Source organism: Pteropus alecto, unplaced genomic scaffold (genome assembly GCF_000325575.1).
Source record: "Pteropus alecto unplaced genomic scaffold, ASM32557v1 scaffold40, whole genome shotgun sequence".
Lineage (NCBI taxonomy): Eukaryota > Metazoa > Chordata > Mammalia > Chiroptera > Pteropodidae > Pteropus > Pteropus alecto.
Genome location: NW_006431919.1, coordinates 18,479,058 through 18,488,732, shown reverse-complemented (window position 1 = coordinate 18,488,732; position 9,675 = coordinate 18,479,058). Strand labels below are relative to the sequence as shown.

At 53.2% G+C, this 9,675-nt stretch overlaps 1 protein-coding gene across 1 annotated transcript in view; it reads right to left on the bottom strand.

The window, feature by feature from the left end:
- Positions 1–9,675, bottom strand: part of NSG2 (neuronal vesicle trafficking associated 2) — a 45,145-nt gene that overhangs the window by 21,706 nt on the left and 13,764 nt on the right. The gene's annotated exons all lie outside the window — the stretch shown is intronic.

The window sequence follows — 9,675 nt, the reverse complement described above, 5'->3', positions numbered from 1 at the left end:
CTGACCCCACACCCCCCACACATGCATACACACTACACATACCACATATCACATACACACAACACACACACCACACACACCACACCATTTCTGACAACCATGGATGTCTCCAGACATTGCCAAATGTCCCCTGGGGAGTAACATCGCCTCTGGCTGAGAACCACTGTCTTAGAACATGAACTACAGAAGAGCTTGGGGACCAGCCCAGCCAACTTCCTCATTTCACAAATGGGAAAACTGAGGTCCAGAGGCTGAGACAAGGAAGCGTGTGTCCTTATTCCATATGGAGATTTTTTGAGAGATTAGAGATCCTTTTCTTAGCCTCAGAGAAATGCAATTTTAAAAAAAGTTGAAGAATTTTAATTCAAGTCAGTTTCATCTAGCTGAATATTCATTTTCTCTCTCTCTGTCTCTCTCCCCTCCCCGCTCCCCCCATATGCATGATTCATCCTAGAATTTCTATTTTCTAACTTGGTTTTCTAGCCATAAATGCTACCAATAATAATAATAACAATAACAATAATAATAATAATGAAAGATTATGCCAACACCCACCCTCTCTAATTCAGCATTTTTCGTTTGTTCACCGTGAAGAGTTTAAGGGGAAGATGGCTAACGTACAGGAGCTGCTGGGTGCCAGGCCCTCTGCAAGGCGCATCGCAAACATAATCATCACCACGACCTTCTGAAGGGGGCATTGGTATCCCCACTTTACAAAAGAGGACACTGAGGCTCACGGAGGCGAGGTGACTTGTCCAAGGTCGCACAGCCCATGAGTCCTAGAGCCAGCACTGGAACCCAGGCCGATCAGGGGCGTAGCACAACTGAGTTCAGGACGTGGGGACTCAGGGTGAGTTCGTGGTTATGGCCCAGTTGAGAGCCAAAGGCCTCAGGGAACCAGATTCTCTCCAAGTGGCTCGGGTCACCGCACCGAGCAGCTCGTCAGCATCCCCGGGAGGGGGCCGGATCCGTGTGGCAGTTGCTATGACAACTAGTTTTCTCATGATTATAGAACACAGTGGCGACATGACACGCTGCACACACAGCCTTTGTTAGCATGTCTTCCTCTGACAGTTCCAGGAGCTTAAACATCATAAATTAAAAAAAAAAAAATGGCTCGGGTCACCGCACCGAGCAGCTCGTCAGCATCCCCGGGAGGGGGCCGGATCCGTGTGGCAGTTGCTATGACAACTAGTTTTCTCATGATTATAGAACACAGTGGCGACATGACACGCTGCACACACAGCCTTTGTTAGCATGTCTTCCTCTGACAGTTCCAGGAGCTTAAACATCATAAATTAAAAAAAAAAAAACCCACCACATTTAACATAATCATGCACTGCAGTCACGGAGGCCCAGAGAATGAATAAGTCAGGCAACTAAACCTCCCGCCATGTGATGGCACCACGAGGCGGGCCACGTGACAAGCTGTGAGGAAATGACATTTCTCCCTCGGGAAATTTTTGCCTTTTTTTTTTTTTTTTTCCCTTTTGGATCAATGCATTTCAGGACTCGGCCAAAAGTATATTTAAAGAGAAGAAGAAAAGGAAAGCAAGCCGAAGCAAAGCTAGCCCGATGCTCGACAAACATTGGGGACAGGCGGCAAAACTTTAGCATTCCAGTGACCATTTTTCAGTCTAGTTTAATTTAGCCATTTCCTCAAATGAACAGGGTTTCCTGATTTGGAAGATGGTATAAACAAAAGAACACACACACACACACACACACACACATGCACACAGACACACACCCCTCTGGGTCAGAAAAGCCTGACTCTGCCCCTTATTGGCTGTGTGATCTTAAGAACCTTAAGGAAACCGTCTGATCCTCAGTTTTCTCATCCTCCACGAGTTATAGTAAAGACAAAATGGAAAACGACTAGCTAAATACCTGGCGCACAATAGGAGCTCAATCAAATAGAAGTTATTGTTATTAATTCATACAAAAAAGTAACTTTTAAGCTATCGTTTTACATGCCACTCACATCTTCTTTTTCTTTCCCCAACATGGGGTTTACCTTCGGCACTACCTTTGGCGATCCAGCCAGGTAGCAAGAGAACTCGCAGGAGGCCAGGGTGACGTCTCAGAGCAGTGACAGGTTCAGGAGCCGAGGGAGAGGCTGGGGCTGTGGGACTCCCAGCTGAGAAACTGACTTGGGAAGTCGAGGACAGGTTTCTGGAGGATGTGAGAGCTGGGCCGGGTCACAAGGCAGACGTGGAACAGCAACAGAGGCAGAGGGACCCGCCTCGGCAAAGCCCGGGGGCGTGGGAGACACGGCGGGTCTGCGGGACGGTGAGAGGCACCAGCACTGTGCGTGCGGGCAGTCAGAGGCACTGGAAGTGGTGTCAAGGACACCTTTGGACGAGCCCACGGTGCCATGCTAAGGACCTCACGCTCTTGCCTGTAAGAAGCAGGGAGCCATCGAAGATTCTTCAAGCGAGAGCTGATGGTCCAGTCTGGCCTTGCTCATAATGGATGAGCGGGGGCGGGATGGAGACAGAAGGGCAAAGGCCAGCACAGTGCAAAGAGCGAACGAGGGGGACACTGGGCCAGGGCAATGTCAGCTGAGACGGAGGCCCGCTGAGATAGCGCCGGGCCGGCTGGCCACTGGAGGCCCAGCCCAGGCGGAGGCATTCCATCCAGCCAGATGACCGGCGCCCCAGAAACGAGACTGCCATGTCTACACGACAAGAGGAGGCTCGCACTTACATAGCAACCGTGTTATTACCTCACTCGATCCACCCACCGGCCTGTGATGGAGACACCATGATCCCATTTTACAGACTGGGGACCACAGCTTCAGAGAAGAGAAATGACCTGCTTTCGTTCGCACGAACCTGCAGTGTTAAACGCCAACCCACGTGTCTCCCTTCTTCCATCCGGCTGGTTGATGGGCTCGTGGGGGTGGGGGTGGGGGCGGGGACGTGTGATCTGTAGTGTTCGCCCATTTCCATGGTGTAAATACTCCCACCATGGATGGTTATGAGCTTCCGACAGCTCATCGGCTGGTTCGCAAACTTTTAATAATTGGCTCTGGGGAGCAGGTGTGTCCTGGCACCAGCCCACCCCTGCCAGAGCCTCCCAGCAAACGAGGAAACTCACTAAACTCTGGAAGCCTCCTACTGCACGAAATTTATTACACAACTGACTCTCTTTACGGCAGGATTTATTTACCGGTGTTTGAATCCATGAGAATGAGAAGCTAGAAATAGAAGCAGCCCCGTCACCTGGCCGTGGAGTGGCCACTGAATCACCCAGTCCATCATCCACACCCTGAGCACATTTGTCCTGACGCAGCACCATGAATAGTTTTGTTAAAAAATAAAAAAATAAAAAAAAAAATTAAGCCACATCTGCTGTTCAATGATCAATTAATAACAGTATATATTTTTGAGGGTGACTCTAATAGCGTAATTCCGTCGGGCCAGGAGAAAGCATCCAGCCACAAACACAGGCCAGCACCTTATTTTGATCAAACCACAGCCAGAAATGCAACGACATACATAAAATACTATGGCGGCCTGTCTCGGCCAGGCACTCACTCACATGCAGATTCTTTCCGTGCCAGATAATGACTCTGCTCCTAACCCAGCAGGCAGTGTTTTTTAATAACTTACCTAAAATGTTCCTCGAAATAAATTTTTTTTAAAATAGGAGAGCAATAAAAACCAAGACAACGGATAATGAAGTAAAATCTCTTTTCTCCGTTCGCCGCTGTCAGCAAATATTAGAATTCCAGCCAAGAACGGCGGCCCCTCGGGGTTTGATGAAAAACTGGTAGGAGCGAAAGGCACGGCCATAAATGGGGTCTCACCTCCGAGGAAAGCGGCATCAGGAAGAAGACATTTTTGAGGATGTGTCATCTGCAAGAAGCTCAGCAGCAAAGATAGGGCCCCGATTTTACATAAAGATACGGCCGTGAGGCAGCCGAGTGCCCGTGTCAATCACGGTGGAGCTTCACCGTCAAACACGGGGATTTTTCTGTTTTATCGGTCATTAAAGACATTTTTTGGTTGCCTAGGGTGGCCAGGTGCTGGCGAGGCTCTTGGGATGCAAAGAAGAAGGCTCCGTCCCCGCCTCGAGTCGGTGGGAGACACAGCGGCCAACTCAGTCCTGCCAGCATGTGTCACTGGCGCTGGAACGCAGGGTCGCGGGCAGGTGCGGGAACCCGACGGCGGCGCGGGGTGAATAGGGGATTTGCCCAGTGGCGAAGGCGGGAAAAGCGTTCCGGCCGGAAGGGACAGCACGAACAAAGTCAGGAGGGCCTGCAGTGTAGCCCACGGTGAGGGTAGGGAGCCGTTCTTTGAGCAGGTCGGGCACCTGTGAAGGGGCAGATGAGCCATGGCAGCCGCGGAGGGTTTGGAGGGGGGCAGTGAGGTTGTGGGCACAGGGACCCCGTAGGAGGCTGGGCCAGGAGGTGATGCGTGAGGTCAGAGAACAGAGCCTTTGAGGACGCAGAGAGGCCTGGACTCTGCCCTCGGTGGCGACAACGGGCCCTGGCGAGGTGGCTTCTGGCATTTTAAGGTCCCCTCGGATATTGGTGTGGGAGCCAACTGCCAAGGCCCCATCCCTTAGCAGGGGAGAAGACACAGAGAGAAGGAAAGGAACGCCCGGCAGGTAAATGGGCTCAGCAGCATCCCCAGGGAGCTGATGCGGGTAGCCGCCCCCACCCCCACTCCTGGCAGCCTCCTGTGAGCAGCCTGTTAGACGCCCGGTCCCTGACGCCCGAGCCCCGGACGCCCGAGCCCCGGACGCCCGAGCCCCGGACGCCCGAGCCAGAGCAGGCTGCTCAGGGCCTGGGAGCATCTTCTGGCTCCACACCTCACTTGCAGGTGGGGGGGTAGCCCCGCCGTCCGCCGGATTGCTGGGGTCTCGGAGGGATGACATGCATGAAGCCCTCTGCAGGTGGATTGCTGGGGTCTCAGAGGGATGACATGCATGAAGCCCTCTGCAGGTGGATTGCTGGGGTCTCAGAGGGATGACATGCATGAAGCCCTCTGCAGGTGGGAGCGGGGCAGGAGCCTACAGAGTCGCCTGGATGGGCGGATGGATGAAACAGTGAAAACCCATCTTCCTGTAATGCCCAACGTTTCAGCTGGAGTTTTGTTTTATTTTTGCTTTGACTGATTGTTGTCATCATTTGTTTCTAAGACTAGCCCACAGACCCCAGTTCTGTGGAAGCAAAGTGCTAGCTCTCCGCCTTCCAGTTCTCCCCTTTCCGCGTGTCCTGACAGGAAAGGTGGGTTCTGGTCCCTTTGCACTAATGCGTCCCTCCCACTCAGGCTTCTCCCCGGGATATTTCTCCACGGGCCCAGACACCCTCCAGTCTGCCTTTCCCAGGCCAGGCCACCAGACTCAGAGTTTCTGACCCCTGCATCAGGATGTGTGGTCCGGGATGGATACTGAGGCCGTCTCAAAGGATAGGGTCCCGTGCCCGAGACCGACTCTGTGCCAGCTCTCTGCTGGGAACCAGGGACAAATGGATGGGCCAGATATGACCGTGCCCTTCAGGGTCAGAGGCTGGGGAGGGGGTGGGAGCTGCAGACGCAGGAGCAGCCAGTCACAGCACAGGAGCCACCAAGGCCCCATATGTGCTGTAGAGCCCGGAGGAAGCACCAAACCTGGCTGAGGGGGTCCCGGGAGGCATCCTAGAGAAGGTGGCCCTAGAGGGACAGTATGGCCAAGAAGGTGGCCAGAACGTTCTCATCTAATCCGCACGTTTGAGAGCTCTCTGAGAGCAAGGATTTGGTCTTATGCATCTTTGTGTCTCCCAGCAACAGGCATTCAGCCCCACGCGGGGCCAATGTTAATAAATGACGAGGAAGAAGCGGGGGGCGGGAACGGGAAGGACGGAAAGAAGGCAGGCGGGCCACAGCTCGGCCAGGACACGGCAGGGCGGCACCGAGGCCGGGCGCGGAGAGAGGGGCACGGAGCCGCAGAGCTGGATTCTCGCTCTGTTCTGACGGGCCCCGGCTGGCCGGCTTTGCCTGTCCCTTCGCATCTCCTCATCTGTAAAATCGGGACAGGACCAAGAGTGTCAAGTTGACAGGGCTGTTGTTAGGCTAAAAAGTGGATGTAAAAGCATCTGTAACAGATACAAGGATTACGTGATAGCTGGTGGGTTGCAAAATGGCTTCCCCAAAATAAGCCTGCTCCCCAGAGCCACTGTCAAGAGCCAGGGCCACCCGAGAACCCTGTCGCTGAGCTGCCTGGCCTCTGAACAATTCCTCTAGGGTTCCCCAGCCACATTCCCAGGGGAAAAGCCAGGAAGGGGAGGCCCAGGTCTGTTTCAACCAACAGGCCAAATCCAGCTAGTTAGGCTAGAAGCCAAGACCTCAGGAAGGAGGAAAGGGACCTAACAGGAAGGAAATGAGACGATCGTTCAGTAAGACGCAGAGTGTGCCGAGGACTTCCCGTCTTCGCTATGGCGAGACTGTGTCCTGGTTTATTGATGAGGCCGCAGGAGCTCAGGATGGTGAAGGCGCTTTCCCAAGATCTTGAAGCTACGAGGTGGCAGGGGCATAATCCGAGTTGCCCAGGTGAGTCTGGCCCCAAAGCCCAGGAGTTTCCCAGAATACCTCTCACCGGCTTCACACAGCAGCCTGCAAATGCAGTGCTCACTTCCGTCTCACACCAGCCCAGGGACAGCCGGATGCGCCAGCAGCACCCTCCACAGCACCCGCCATAGCGATACCAGCGTCAGAAGAACCCCAGCTCCCAGGAGTCGTGAGAAAGAAAGAGGGGCTCCCCTGCATGCTCCCCTCTTCTCTCTTAAGCCCGATGGACAATCTTTCACGTCCACGGCCCTTTGCGATGACCGCAAGAGCCCTCTTGCTTTTAGAAAAGCCAAAACTTCCAGGCAATTCTTGCGGGCGATCTCTCTCAATTCATCTGCCCCGTTCTCGCTGCCTCGCAGCATAATTGCTACGAGCTGCTCTCTCCAGGTCAGTTTTGAAATGTGAAGTCATAAGCTGTTCCTCCTCCGTGAAGGTATTGAAATGAAAGATGGAGCATCTTTGCTGTTCCCATGGTTACCTCTGCTGTGAGCAACAGACCGGAGGGGGGGCCGACCACTGGGTACCAGCACCATGCTCTCTAAGATGAACTGGGATTCTCTGACTTCCAGCCCCGGTTCTCCAGCCCGGATCTCCATCCTGAGCTCTGGACCCGTTACAGCCAAGGGCGGTCAGACCTCCATCTACCCCCGTCCCGCCAGCCTCCCACGTCAGTGGATGGCAAGCCCCTGGCCCGGTCAGCCACGCCTGGCACCGAGGAGCCTCCCACAATCCCCCTTCCTCCAACCGGGAACAAGTCCTGTAGATTCCACCTTCGCAGAAGCCCAGCCGGACCCCGAGCCCCCTGCAGCCTTGAACTCTTCTTCATTGCCACCAGCCTCCTCCCTCATCCCCTGCATCCACTCGGCAGGTGCCTCCTGCACAGGGCCGCGGGGAGCTCTCCTTACCAACACAAAAAGAGGCTAATGAATGCTCACGGCTTTACATAAGCAAAGGAAGCGCTCCAAGCCTGCCATTTTGTTTCCAGGGGCAGGGCCCTCCGCCCACACCCGACAGTGCTGACAAAGGGCTGCCCCCAAACCCAGCCCCCTCCCTTCCTAACCCCCAGGACTAACTGAGTCAAGCTGTGTGGGGACCGCCACAGGCCCTGGCCCCTGCCAGAGCCATCCGCTTCTCTCAGCTGCCTCGTTTCCGTTCTAACCGGGAGCTGCCAACCTGCAGGCAGCCTGTGGACAGAAAGCCTGGCCCAGCCTGGTTCTGAGCACCGGCTCTGCGATTCGCTGGCGGGGTGAGCTGGTCCCACCATCGCTCTGAGCCACAGGGCCCCTTTAGGAAACGGGAGATTATATCGGTTTCTCAGAGGCTCATTCGCACTCAATATTATAAAACAGCCACAGCACCGAGAGTTATCAAAGAAGAGAAAAACAAACAAACAAACAAACAAAACCGTGGTCCAACGGCGCCCTGATAACACAGCCGCAGACGGCATTTGGAGGTATTTCTTTCCATGTCCTTTGTTCTCTGTTTACTTGTGGTTTCTTTTCATAATTTGAATCCTAGAAAACACAATTTTAATCTCTGCTTTTTCACTCAACCTTCTCTGTGAAGTATTTGCCCAAGTGATTGCATGTCTTCCCAAGCATCATTTTAAAGAATTTCATCAAAAACTTGTAATACTCCGTTGGATAAAAAGAGCAAATTTTAAAAATAATTCTAAGCTTTTTCTGATTGCTGAAACAATACATGCTCATATGAAATTTGGAAAGCATGAGAAAATAAAAGAGAAGATAAAAATATAAGCTCATAATGCAGAGTAAGCTAAATGCTCTCTCTAAAAAAAAAAGCGATTCTTAAGAAACTAAAAATAGTCCATCCTATAGATGTGGTCTTATTTACAGAGTCATGAGAGAGTTGATGAAAACCTACACTGTTCCTAATATTTGATTTTATAAATAATACTGCCATAAACATTCTTACAGGGGCGTCTGGACATATTTCTGGAGTCTCTGCTGTCAGGAGGACAGGTCAGCTCTACTCCCCGGCCTGGCGCAGGTCCCTGATGCACCAGATACTCCACACCCCCTCCGTACTCCACAGCTACCTGCTGGTTCTTGCAGGCGCCTACAGGCAGCTCAGGCCAAGTCCATGTTTGCCGGGTCCGCACTGTGTGCCAGATACTGAAGCTACCGCCAGAAGTAAGAGCCACCCCTGCCCTTATGGGGTGTGGGCGGGTCAGCATCCCGGAAGTCCCTCATTCCACAGGGATGCGCGCTCAGCCACCCCATCCCCTCCCAGGCTCACGCACTTGGCCGTTGGGACGCAGATTTAGAGGGAAGGAAGACAGGGACAGAAACAGACCAGTACGTTTATCCACATACACACGCCAATTCCCGGATAACCAACCGAGGTCTGTTTTCCTTTTCAAAGCCTCTAGTCACAGTTGACACAAAACAGCTACTATTAGTTATGCGCTTTTCAAGCACAGAGCCAAGTGCTTTGCAAGTGTTCTGCATGTCGTCCTCACAGCAAGCCTCCCGTCATCTCCACGTGGTAAGTGAGGTTCACTGCCCCGCCCGTGGCCTCACGCATAAGGTGGAAACAGGGCTCAAACCCGCCAGGCTGCACCAGTATATACCCACGGAGCCACTGTTCTACTGTCTCCGTGGCTGATTGTGCCTTCTAAATACCCGTGAGGTCTGCCCGCATCTCTCTGTCCGCTCACCATCCTTATCTGAGCCACTATTGTTTTTTACTAGGACGAGTGCAGTAGCTAATAGTCTCCCCACACTCCCTCTCACTCACTATGCTCCATTGGCCATGTAAAAGCCAGCGCTTTGGTCAAAACTCAAGTTCAATCATGCCTCTCCCCTTTTTCAAGTCTTTCAGAGGTTCCCTTTATGCTTCTAGCATCAAACCCAAGCTCTTCCAGACAGTCTACAAGGCCTGGAATTATCTGCCTACCGCCTCATCTCTGCCTGCTCCCCACACCTCCCCTAGAGCCCAGCCTCACTGCCCCCGCTCCTATTCCGCGCTGGGGCCAGCCTCCCTGCAGCCCCAGGGCCTTTGCACAAGCCCCGCCTCTTCTCGGCCACCTAAGACCCTAAGTGACCTCCCCGGGGCACCTCCCTGAGGTTTTCACCGCAAAGAAGCGCTTCTCTTT